The sequence below is a fragment of the Stegostoma tigrinum genome, unplaced genomic scaffold (genome assembly GCF_030684315.1).
Source record: "Stegostoma tigrinum isolate sSteTig4 unplaced genomic scaffold, sSteTig4.hap1 scaffold_188, whole genome shotgun sequence".
In the NCBI taxonomy this organism is placed as follows: domain Eukaryota; kingdom Metazoa; phylum Chordata; class Chondrichthyes; order Orectolobiformes; family Stegostomatidae; genus Stegostoma; species Stegostoma tigrinum.
In genome coordinates this window covers 376,831-389,893 of record NW_026728128.1, presented here as the reverse complement: position 1 = coordinate 389,893, position 13,063 = coordinate 376,831, and the positions used below count along the sequence as shown (strand labels likewise).

General features: G+C 41.9%; 1 long non-coding RNA gene across 1 annotated transcript in view; it reads right to left on the bottom strand.

Annotated features, from left to right (window-relative positions):
• Positions 1 to 13,063, bottom strand: part of LOC125450358 (uncharacterized) — a 214,993-nt gene that overhangs the window by 125,094 nt on the left and 76,836 nt on the right. The window lies entirely within an intron of this gene.

Genomic DNA, 13,063 nt, shown 5'->3' with positions numbered 1-13,063 from the left:
GAATAAGATGGATGAGCTGAGTGTACAGATAGGCATGTGGGAGTATTATATCATAGCTAAAACTGAGGCGTGGTTGAAAGATGGGCATGATTGGCAGCTCATCACTTGTCGTTTTCAGGTATTCAGACCAGATAGAGAGCAGGACAGACAGAAGAGTGGGCCATGCAAAGAAGGTGGGTCACAATATTGATCAAGGAATCAATGAAGAAGGATTATAACTTGGAAGGAACACAAAGCAAAGTTATATGGAAAGAGGCAACAAACATAAAAAGGGCAAGCTTACTGTTGTGTGCTCGTGAACGGTCTGAGAGATACAGGATTGAAATATAATTAAATTTCAGACAAGGGTAAGAATAATAAGGCCGTATAGGGGACTTTAACTGCCCAACTACTCACTGGAATAGTTCAAGTTTGCGATGTAGGAAGGGAGCAAAATACTTGAGTTGCATTGCATTCGGGGGCAGGGGAGGGGGGAGGGGGCAGGGTGTGCACAGTTCTGGACCTAATATTTGGTAGTGAATCCAGGCAGGTCGAAGGCATATCAGTAGGAGGTTTGTCCAAAGCCAAACTCTGTCATCACGCGGGTGCCAGCAGTCACTTCCCCGAGAGCAGACCCTGTGATGTTGACAATTGCTGGCCAAGATAGAGGCGAGAGAAGCAGTTGCAACAGCTGGCAAATATCCACTCTGACTTTCATGTCAGTAATTGTCACTGTCTAATTCCTCACCTCAAGGTGAGGTTAGATACTCATGAGATCTAAATACTCGCACAAAGGCCTTTTGCTGCACATGAGTGAAACTCATCTCTCACCATTGAAACCTTTGATGGGAAACTGGATTTTTTTTCTCAAAGCCAAGTATTTCTTTCGAATCTTGTCATATTTTTTCCAACTGATCCAGCACTGCCCCACATCATCCAGAAAGGCTGGGAATATTTAGCCCACTGTTAGCTTCACTGATATTTTTACAGTAAATCCAGGCCATCATGGACTACCAGAACACATGACCAAAAAGTCCCAGCTATATCTCTCTGTTTGTGATGTTTATTAAGGGCTAAACAGGGAAACTGTCTTTGGAGGACTGGACAAAAAAATGTTGGATTCAACAAGTTAACAACATTACTGACACGAACCCTCAGCCCCGCACATAGTAGAAACCACCTGTTTTGCCTTCATGTAATACACTTGCAGTGCAATCAAATATTTCAGACAGAATTAATTAAAGATCTACTAATGCAACCTGAACAGGCTTATCCAGTTGTAGATTCAATCAGATTTGGGACCTTTGGCCTTTGACAAACCAAACAATGACCATTCTCGAATGGGTTGGTAATTCTTGTTTATCTGCAAATTTAGGGACAACAAATTGTCATAGTGACATAAACTCTATAAATGGAAAGTAGAGTTTTCATTTCTGTCAAGTTTAACAAGGACTGGAGAGAGGCAAATGTAATTCTTCTCTTCAAGAAAGGAAATAGAGAAATCCCCGGCACTTACAGACCAGTAAGTCTCACATCTGTCGTCTGCAAGGTGTTAGAAAGGATTCTGAGGGATAGGATTTCTGACCATCTGGAAGAGCATGGCTTGATCAAATGCAGTCAACACGGCTTTGTGAGGGGCAGGTCATGCCTCACAAACCTTATCGAGTTCTTTGAGGATGTGACTAGAAAAGTTGATGAGGGTCGAGCTGTGGATGTGGTGTATATGGACTTCAGTAAGGCATTTGATAAGGTTCCCCATGGTAGGCTCATTCAGAAGGTCAGGAGGAATGGGATACAGGGGAACTTAGCTGCCTGGATACAGAATTGGCTGGCCAACAGAAGACAGCGAGTGGTAGTAGAAGGAAAATATTCTGCCTGGAAGTCAGTGGTGAGTGGGGTTCCACAGGGCTCTGTGCTTGGGCCTCTACTGTTTGTAATTTTTATTAATGACTTGGATGAGGGGATTGAAGGATAGGTCAGCAAGTTTGCAGACGACACAAAGGTCGGAGGTGCCGTTGACAGTATAGAGGGCTGTTGTAGGCTGCAGCGGGACATTGACAGGATGCAGAGATGGGCTGAGAGGTGGCACATGGAGTTCAACCTGGATAAATGCGAGGTGATGCATTTTGGAAGGTCGAATTTGAAAGCTGAGTACAGGATTAAGGATAGGATTCTTGGCAGCGTGGAGGAACAGAGGGATCTTGGTGTGCAGATACATAGATCCCTTAAAATGGCCACCCAAGTGGACAGGGTTGTTAAGAAAGCATATGGTGTTTTGGCTTTCATTAACAGGGGGATTGAGTTTAAGAGTCGTGAGATCTTGTTGCAGCTCTATAAAACTTTGGTTAGACCGCACTTGGAATACTGCGTCCAGTTTTGGTCGCCCTATTATAGGAAAGATGTGGATGCTTTGGAGAGGGTTCAGAGGAGGTTTACCAGGATGCTGCCTGGACTGGAGTGCTTATCTTATGAAGAGAGGTTGACTGAGCTCGGACTCTTTTCATTGGAGAAAAGGAGGAGGAGAGGGGACCTAATTGAGGTATACAAGATCATGAGAACATAGATAGAGTTGATAGCCAGAGACTATTTCCCAGGGCAGAAATGGCTAACACGAGGGTCATAGTTTTAAGCTGGTTGGAGGAAAGTATAGAGGGGATGTCAGAGGTGGGTTCGTTACACAGAGTGTTGTGAGAGCATGGAATGCATTGCCAGCAGCAGTTGTGGAAGCAAGGTCATTGGGGTCATTTAAGAGACTGCTGGACATGCATATGGTCACAGAAATTTGAGGGTGCATACATGAGGATCAATGGTCGGCTGAAGGGCCTGTTCTGTGCTGTACTGTTCTATGTTCTATGTTCTATGTTCTATGTTTAAGATTGATAGCTGAATCTGTATTAGGCTGACTCTTGAATAACATTACCAAAGAAAGTTTCAACATATTTCCCCCCAAAAAGTCAGATATTTTGTATATATAAATCCAGGAGATAATGGAGATGTACAGCAGATTAATCAGCAAGAAAAAATATGTTGATCCTTCATTTTTTTCTTCATTTGTGGGATGCAGGCGTCATTGGCTGGCCAGCATTTCTTGGCCATCCCTAGTTGCCCTTGAGAAGGTGGTGGTGAGCTATCTTCTTAAACCGCTGCATTCCTCCTGCTCTGGGTTGACCCACAATGCTATTTGGGAGGGAATCCCAGGTTTTTGGCCCAGCAACAGTGAAGGAACAGCCCTTTCATTAAGTTATCATCTCTTGCGTTTTCAGCATATAGAATACTGCCAAAAACAGACACAATTTGCCACAGCTTTCCACTTTGCACTCATCAGGACAAATGCAAGAATGCTAAGTTTCAAAGGATCATAGTTTATAGCACAGAGGAAAAGGGCTGATCGATTGACAAGTTGACTCTAACTAGTCAAAGTGTTACCGCGCTATTGGGTAATTAAAAAAACAAAGTGCAGAAATTGTAATAATCACTTGGTTCAGGAGAAAGCACCTGTGAATGTAACTAGGTCGCATCTTGCTCGAATGAATAAGATACATTACAAGATTAACCAATTAAATTGTTTTTTAGTGCAGCTACTGACACACACTTCGAATTCTTTGGTAAGCAATGCCCCAATCACAGAAGCACATCTAATGCCATGTGAAACAAAATGTCTGCTAACAAGTAGCTGATCAAATTAAACATGTTCTTTCAGCCATTCACAATAGGCTTGTGCTCACGGTCAATCAGCCTACACTTGCAAAACCCAAAGGCGGCCAGAGTCAGGACAGCAATCTGAACATTGATAGCCATGTAAAACTCTATGCCGTCAGGTTACAGTCAGAGAAGAAAATAAAACAGAATGTGTGGAAAAGTGGTCACACAAGAATGGAAGCAAGAAAATCCCTACAACACTCTGAAAGGCACAGGCAGGAACCACCATGGGTGGCACTATAAAATCAAGTCAACACAAAGAGGGGACATGAGAGTCATTTGGCAGAAAATATAAAAAACAACAAGCTTTCTCCAAATATCTATCAAGAAGGGCAAACAAGACACCACCACAATTAGGAGTAAAGTGAAAAGGTGGCAGCATTATGACCTTCAGACTTCTGCATACATGCAACAAACCAAAAGAATTTGAAATAACAAGGCAGAGGTTTTGGCGAAATGGCATCAGACCCAGTTCTAGATATTGGTAGTCCTCACACTGACCGGATGAAAAGACAATATAGACATTTTCTAATCAACCTGTTACACACCTCTGGAGCAGGTGAAACTTAAACTTGTTGGTCCAAAGACAGGGACACTATCACTGCACCACAAGGGTCCTGTGAAGACACAATGTAACAAACACACGCAAGTAATACCTAGGTGCTACATAATTTGTCGCAAAATGTTAAGAAACAATTAGAAAGATCAGGGAACACTGGCCTCTGTTACAAGGGGAACTGAAAAAAGGTGGGAATTCTAGCTGCCCCAATATACAGCAGGGTATAGTTTTGACCTCCTTCGTTAAGGATATATTTACATTGGAAGCAATTCACAGAACATTCTTTATGTTGATTCCGAGGATGAGGACTCGACTACGTGGAAAGCTTGAGCAAGTTAGGCCTTAACTCATTGGTGATTAGAAGAATAAGAACTGGTCTTATTGAAACACAAGATTCTGAGAGGGCTTAACGGGGTAGATGCCGAAAGGAATCCAGGACGAGGGATACAGTTTAAAATTGAGGGGTCTCCTAGGTGAAATAGGATGAAAAGAAAATCTTCTCTGTCATCAGTTTGGAATTCTCTGGCCCAGCTCGCAGTGGAGGCTAGGTTCCTGACTAATTCCAGGTTGCCTAACAGATTTTAGAGTTCTGGAGTTGAGGGCTACGGAAGGCAAGCAGGAAAGTGGAGTTAAGGCCCAATCAGATCAGCCATAACACTGAAAAATTCAGCAGGGTCAAGGGATAAATGGCTTACTCCTATTTCTAAGATCGATTTGGGCTTTGACTGAAGTGCCATTAAAAATCACTGATTCAATATTTGCAGTAGTGACTAGAGAAAATGTTTAAGTACATAAGTAAAAATGTGACTTTATATTTAAGTTATTGAAGTTGCTCATGGATTTGCAAGGCTATATCACGTTTCTTAAATCTTGAGAGGAAGCAATTCACTTTGTCACTTGCGTTCCCTGCAAGCATTATCCAATTTGCCCCACTCCATTTTCCCTTCTCTACAACTCTGCATTTTTTTCAGCTTTGTGTAAATAAATTCCTTAATGGAACTTGCTACAAACTCTGCTTCTATTAGTCTAACCCTGCCACCGACAAAGACTTTCGAGTCGGTGTATGAGAACTGTTGAGATTGTGTGTCTTTATTTCTGTGCAGCCATTTAAATTATAACATTTACTCTACCTTGCTTCTCTATCAGTTCACACGACACATGCTGAATTTAGTCTGCCACACTAGATTTTGCATCTGGTATAAAGTATTTCGTTCCTGGTTCCATCTTACAGGAAAGATGTGAATTAATGGATGGATCCCAAAGCAAGAAATCAAGGTTGATTCTTACAATGAGTTTTCAGAGATAGTAGGAATTGCAGATGCTGTAGAATCTGAGATTTCAAGGTGTACAGCTGGATGAACACAGCAGGCCAAACAGCATCAGAGGAGCAGAAAAGCTCATGTTTTGGGCCGAAACCAATCAGAAGAATGGTCTAGGCCCAAAACATCAGCCCTCCTGCTCCTCTGATGCTGCTTGGTCTGCTGTGTTCATCACCTCTACACCTTGTTATCTCTCTTTTTTCTAACGAGTGCTGATTTGTCGGAGCAATTTCTGGTTGTGAGGCTTTAATGTCTCTGAAAAGGATGCACGAGGGGCCCTTGATGGAAAATAAATATCAGAGATTTATTGGGTTGGGCAAATTCCCTCAAGAATAATGCCAACTGCATGGACACGATTCCCATTCCAACTGAGGTACATCTGGAATCTGCCTCCTCAGTCTGTCCCTAAAAGTGAAAGGGAATAGCAAACCACTGCTGGTTAAAAATAAGATTGTCAAGAAAATTGCTCAGGATCAAGCATCTGCAGATAATGAGCTTAAAACTTGCCTTCAAGCAATCCACACATCAATGATTGGAAGAACGAAATGAAAGAAAACAGATAGAGGAGGCTCTTGGTTCCACAATCAAACAGAAACTGATGAAAGGCTTGGAAGAAATGGCCAGCTAAATCAAAGGTCTGCTACTATCAAAAACACTGCACTTTTAAGAAGCTACTCAGCCAGAATTAGGTTATTTTTAAACACACAATTAGTCTGCAACCCTTATTTCCCAAATATTGAGTGGGCAGTGCCGTGGATAAGTGGTGAGTTGTGCTGCCTCACAGCGCCAGGGACCTGGGTTCGATTCCCCACTTCGGCAGCCGTCTGTGTGGAGTTTGCACGTTCTCCCCATGTCTGCGTGGGTTTCCTCTGAGTGCTGCGGTTTCGTCCCACAGTCCTAAGGCACGCAGGTAAGGTGGATTAGCTGTGGGACGTGCAGGATGACAGGCATAATATAGGGGGATAAATCTGGGTAGGCTGCTCTTTGGAGGTTCGGCGTGGACTCGATGGAGCAAATGGTCTGCTTCCACACTAAGGATTCTATGATTGCTGCATGAACTGAGCTCTCCCTTGAACATAATGTTCAGTCATACATTTGATCTACTGCTTTGCTCTGTGCCATGGATGGCACACTGTGAAAACTGTATGAAATTCAATGCAAATGCAACACAAATGCTTTTCACAGTGTGTTAAACTCCAGAGACATTAAATTCAAATAAACAAAATCTCTCTCTCGCTCAACAGGCATCTACATGAAGGAAACAACCCCTGCACAAGAACTCAGGCTTTAATCAGCTAATAACCATGATATGTAACACTTTACTGCTCCCCCATGTTTATGCATCAATTTGTGAATTCCATAAAAACAACATGCTTGGTTCTTGCAGACAGATACAACCCCACTTCACAGTCATTCTGCCTTTGGATACAAAGTTCACTCAAAAATTAATTCAGCACCTTTTTCTCTTATCCTGAAACTGCAATAAAAGCCAAAAACATCCTCTTTGACAATTCCCCTTTTTAACATGATAACAAGACCTTATTCTACTAATTCCAAAATTGTTGCCATAGAGAGGCCAAGGTAAGAAAACCAATCCTCGAAGGGAGTCTATTGCAAACATATAACCAAACAGTGACATCAAATGGGACTTCAGTCCCCAGGGCAAGGAAGACCACAGCAAAATACCAGACCACTCCCAATGATCCGTAAATTAATGTGTTCATGTAAAAGTCCCTCAGACTTATTACCATCTTTGCTACAGGCTGAGAGTTCAGAGATCTGTGCCCATCAGTTCCACTGAGCTTCTCTACCTCATACTACAGATCACTGCACTGCCTAGTTTAATACGAGGCCCTCAAGCTCTTCTTCAACTGCTGCACTGAATGCCTGCTGTAATCTTCTATTCCTAGCTGCTGTTTATTATTTTAATCAGCATCCTGCAGCCTCCTTGTTCTCTGAAGCCAGGTACACTCCTGTTTCCTGAGGCCTCATTTTTGGCAAGACTTCAGTCCTGGAGATATGAGCAAAGAGCCAGAACCTGATTTAATAAACAGTAAACATACACCCAAAAAGCATATTGCAACATACTCCTGCTGCTGGTTTTCAGTGTAAAGCTCTCTCTACTGAAACAAAAAGCAGATATAAGTTTTCAGGTACTCAAAGATTTGTTAAATGTTTCACTCAACGTAACATTAACATTTATTGCAGTACCGAGCTGAAAAGCTTTTTTGTTTTTTTTTGTGACTAGCCTTCTCGGTTATCTACATTCTACTCAGCTTCTCTTGTGAAGAGATATAAAAGGTAAAGTCACCATAGACTCAAAGGAGCATAGGGCAAGAGATTACTGGTGGTGAGCTTAACCTGAAGGTCACCATGCCTCTGGGCTAGGGGTGACGTTGAAACATTGGGAAATTCATGGTAACCTCAGCCAGTGTTGGAAGTGAACCCATGTTTTTGGCATCGCTCATAAACCAGCTGCCCAAACAACTGAATCAAATCCCAGTACCTTTATCTATACTGGTACATTTAGTGGCACTCGGGGCTTGAGGCTGCATTTGCATAGATTGCAGTTAAAGATACATTTCAAGCTACAGAGCTAAGATTCAGTCAAAATTAGAGAATCCCACGTTGTGCAATGGATCTCAGACAGCTGAGAGAAGTAAGTGAGCTTTAACCCGCTGTAGCAGTAAAGGTCAAGTTAAGACCAACAAAAGACGATTTTGATTCTTTCGAAGCTCCAAATTTACTGAAGTTGTTAGAGTAGGAGCCCTTTAAGTATTAAAGTTGCCTGTAGATATAAATTCATATGTAGCTGAGAAAGAGGTGACACAGTGGCTCAGTGGTGAGCACTGCTGCCTCACAATGCCAGGAACCTGGGTTCAATTCCACCCTCAGGCAACTGTCTGTGTCGAGTCTGCTTGTTCCGCCAGGTGCTTTGGTTTCCTTCCACTACCCAAAGATGCCCAGGACTGGCCATGCTAAATTACCTCATAGTGTCCAGCATTGTGCAGGCTAGTTGAGTGAGCCATGGGAAATGCAGGGTTTCCTGGATAGGGTGGATCTAGGTGGGATTCTCTTCAGATGGTCAGTGTAAACTCAATGGAATGAATAGCCTGCTTCCACACTGTAGGGATTCTATTCTATTCAAATAACAGTGAACTAAAATGTTTAATCATTCTTGTAACTGTACAGTCAATAAAATGCACCAGAGGCAACTACACCTAGGCTGTGTGGAGAGAGATAATGGGAACTGCGGATGCTGGAGAATCCGAGATAACAAAGTGTGGAGCTGGATCAACACAGCAGGCCAAGCAGGCCTGTTTGTGTTCATCCAGCACCACACTTTGTCAGCTCGACACAGAGACTGTGTAGTTTATTTTGCAATTACTGGGGCTTCACTCCCCTACTCTTACAGTTCCTGTTTTGACAAAAATATTCCTGTAAGAATCAGTGTTAAAAATTTTAAAATTAATTGGAATTTGTCATTCATTCCCTTCGCAGGATTTATAATTGGCGTCTCCCTGACATTTTAGATTTGGGAAAGGTGTTATTATTTAATAAGCAACAAATACAAAACATTTGATTAATCCTGGAAAAATAACACAAATGAAGCAATGCTCTACTGCTTGGGCCTACATTACAAAGGTTTACAATACAACTGGCACGGAATGTCCCTCTGGGAACGGCACATTTGCACAACTCCGACAGAGGCTTTGCAAAGAACAAACCAAAAATATACCAATTGATAAATATTTATGTTAAAATATACTACAGATTAGAGAGCATAAGTCAACGAAAGAACATTGCAAAGTTTCTCAAATGAACATCTTCACCCAGAGTGCCAGATATGAACCATAATTTTTGAGTAGGTTACTACATTGACATTTGAAAACACACAATAATGCAAATAAAATCAATATCTCGCTTACTTAATGAAATAATTCCACAACTGCAGATTGAGTAAAAAGGTTTGGAGAATCAGCAAATTGATTATCTTTGCCATCTGACACAATGTTCATCAAATCCAACCTGTTTTGATGAGATACTTTTGACTGTATAATCATCCCTCCATACGAAAGCCTCTTCCTCTCCATCCATTGAATTCAATACTCTCTGACTTTGGAATGAACTGCACATTAATTGCCCTGGACAATCTAAAAACATTTCCAAGTTGAAAACTTATGGCCAACTCCCAATGTAAATAGATTCCTAAATATACAGTTATCAGCTGAGAAAATGGAAGCAGGTTCACTTACATGCCAATGTACAGGCCTAAACATGCACTTTAGTTTTGAAAAACTGAATGGTGGCTGGGAAAACGTCAGTTTGTATAGGTAGAAAATGGGGAGGTGGGTGGGGTCAGGAGCAATCAACAGGGTGGAACCCAAAGAGAAAGACAGTTGGACAGATTTAGGAGTTGCTAATGATCAGGCTGGGAGGGTGAATAGTTGTTAATGGGGACTGTTAGTCATTAACAATAGCGGGTGTGTCGGGAAGGCTACGTGGTAACAAGGCCTGGTGTGTGGGGTGGGGGAGGCTGGGACATGGGAGAGTTTAGGCCCAAAAATTATTGAACTCAATATTGAGTCCGGAGGGCTGGAGGGTCCCCAAGCAGAAAATGAGGTGTTGTTCCTCCAGCTTGCACTGGGCTTCACTAGAACACTGCAGCAAGCCGGAGACAGAGATGTTGGCCAGGGAGCAAGGTGGTGCATTGAAGTGGCAGACATATTTTTCAAAAATCTGATCTCAGATTTAGTCACACCCTTCCCTCCACCAGTTTGTCACTGTTAGAAAATTTGGCCAGTTCACGTTAAACCCCTGAGTCCATGTTGTTGGTGGTAACTACAAATAGGCAAGATCCTAACATGATCCGAGGACACCCCAGCAAGTACTCTTACCAGTCTCAATCTTGATACCACTTCTCAAATGAAAACTCACCGCTTCAACCAGTTTCAATCCATTCCTGTGTTTTGTTTTAATTCCACCACAATGAGCTTCAATAGCTCTGTTACATGGAACTTTGCTGAAGTTTCTTTTTTAAAGTCGAGATATATGTCAAATCAGGTAATGATCTAAATGAATTGCAAAGCAGACTCATAGATCCAAATGACCTTATCCTATTTCTGCATCTTGGAATTCCCACAGTCTACCTGGAACATGATTTCCTCAAAAAGTTCAAAGTGGTTAGTCAGCCAGACTGCCCCCTTCCAAACCTACATGTTGGCCAATGTTAATTAGATTAGCTGTTCGACCCTCACTCCTCACAATCATTTCCGACCTTGGTTAAGTGTAATGAACTTTAAGTTTTAGAATCCTTACAATGTGGAGACAGGCCCTTCGGTCCAAAAAGTTCAGTTGGATCCTTGGAACATCCCACCCAGACCCATCCCCCTATAACACACCTAATCTACACATCCCTGAACACGATGGGCAATTTAGCATGGCCAGTCCACCTAACCCACACAGCTTTGGACAGTGGGAGTAAACCGAGCACCCGGAGAAAACTCACACAGACACAGGGAGAATGTGCAAACTCCACACAGACCGTCACCCAAGTCTGGAATCAAACCCGGGTCCCTGGTGCCAAGAGGCAGCAGTGCTAACCACTGCACCACCATGCCGCCCTTAAAGACATGTCCTTTGAGTCAGAAACAAACCAGCAACCAGAGGATCTTTTTGGATCTTTATTTGAAAGTTAACCTGTTTCCAATTTGTATTACCAAGATATTCCCAGAATATAATTTCCTCCTAACAATTACCAGCACCTCACAAATAAAATCTCTTGGCTCCCTCAACACCTGAAATACACGCTATTAAAGCCACTTGCAAAACTAAAGACTGCATTCTCAATAAAGCGAAATGGAAAGTATTTTATTGAAAGAATGAACTACCTTCTGCATCTCCTTCCCTTGCTCTACACTTTTCATCTCTGAACTGATAGATTGCCACAGCACATACCAGTAGAAATCAGGAACCATAGACAAGAGTGATCTTTATCATTACTATCCCGAGGTCCCACAGACAAACTACTCTTACGTTGAGTTGATACAATATAGCCCCTGATTATTAATTCAACCTGGAACTATTTTGTTACAAATCGACGAGACACTTGCATCACAACAGGAGCAGATTAAATGCTGTCAGGTATTTCAATGCTGTCTCATTTTTGAATGGTTTTTTGTTACTTCATTATTGTGTGTTACTGCTTTAGTGCATCAGCAGCCAGGTAACCAACAAATTCTCTGATGTATCACTGGCAATTATGGACTTCGGACCAGGTTCGTTAATGCTTTGATTTTTCTCTCTCCTTCTACTTTCAGGAATCCCAGTGTTTCTTTGCCTTCCAACTGATATACCAGTGTTCAAGGATATTGTTTTCCATACAGCAAGATATTATTTTCAGAATTATATCCCCAAAATATAATCTAGCAATTTAACACAAGAAATTCAACGGGCATCCGCCAGCTAGAGTTATCACATTCGTAACCCTTATTACAATTGTTTGTAGATCCTCTACATCCTCTCAGCATTGTCTGGCCAAGACTTTCCTCCATTTACTGTGTTAACAGCAAAGTCACAAAGTGAAATTATATTCTATTTGTGTCAAATTTCAGAAGTACAATGGATTCAATGGTAAAGAAATACTAACTCAAATACAGTAGCAATAGATAATCAGATTAACCTTCCAACCAAAGCAGAGCAACAACCAAACGGCAGACTGCCAAACTATACACCCAAAACAACAGCAAATTCGAAACAAGAAAAGCCATGATTAAACTGCTCTCATGAGAATGCACTTGATAACTGCACTCGGATACAGGGAAAAATGCCAAGCCTGGAGGAAAAGCGCAGCATACCCATAAGGTAAACTCAGGTTGTTGAAGGCATGCTTCACAAGAAATAAATGAAAGAAATTTTGGCTTTACTGCTGGCAAACACAGCAAATGGCTGGTGAAAACAAATGAGACGTTTCTGAGGGAAGGCTCAACTTCAAAAACATGTGCTCCAAAGAATCAAAATGACAAAACAAAATAAGAAAATCAGATGACACCAAAAACAGAAGTTGCTGGCAAAGCTCAGCAGGTCTGGCAGCATCTGTGAACAAAAATCAGAGTTAACGTTTTGGGTCAGGTGACTCCTCCTCAGAACACAACCCTCTTGTTTGTCCGTTTCTATGCGTAATGCAAAATGTAAGACAGTTGTCTAATTGCAAAGATTTTCATCATGTTTTAGTATTTCAGCCAGAACATACTGCTTACTAGATGATTAAATTGGTCTTTCATGACAAGCCTGCTCATAAAGTTGTGTCTAAACTGCAGTGGGTAATCGCTTCGGCAATGCTGGATGTGTCAAAATGCTGCTTGGCCTTCGGTGTCCATCCAGCTCCACACTTTGTTGTCTCGGATTCTGCAGCATCTGCAGTTCCCATTATCACTGATACAATTTTGTGACTTACCCATTTACAAACCAAATATTTCAAAAGATATTCTAGACAATAGAAGAAATC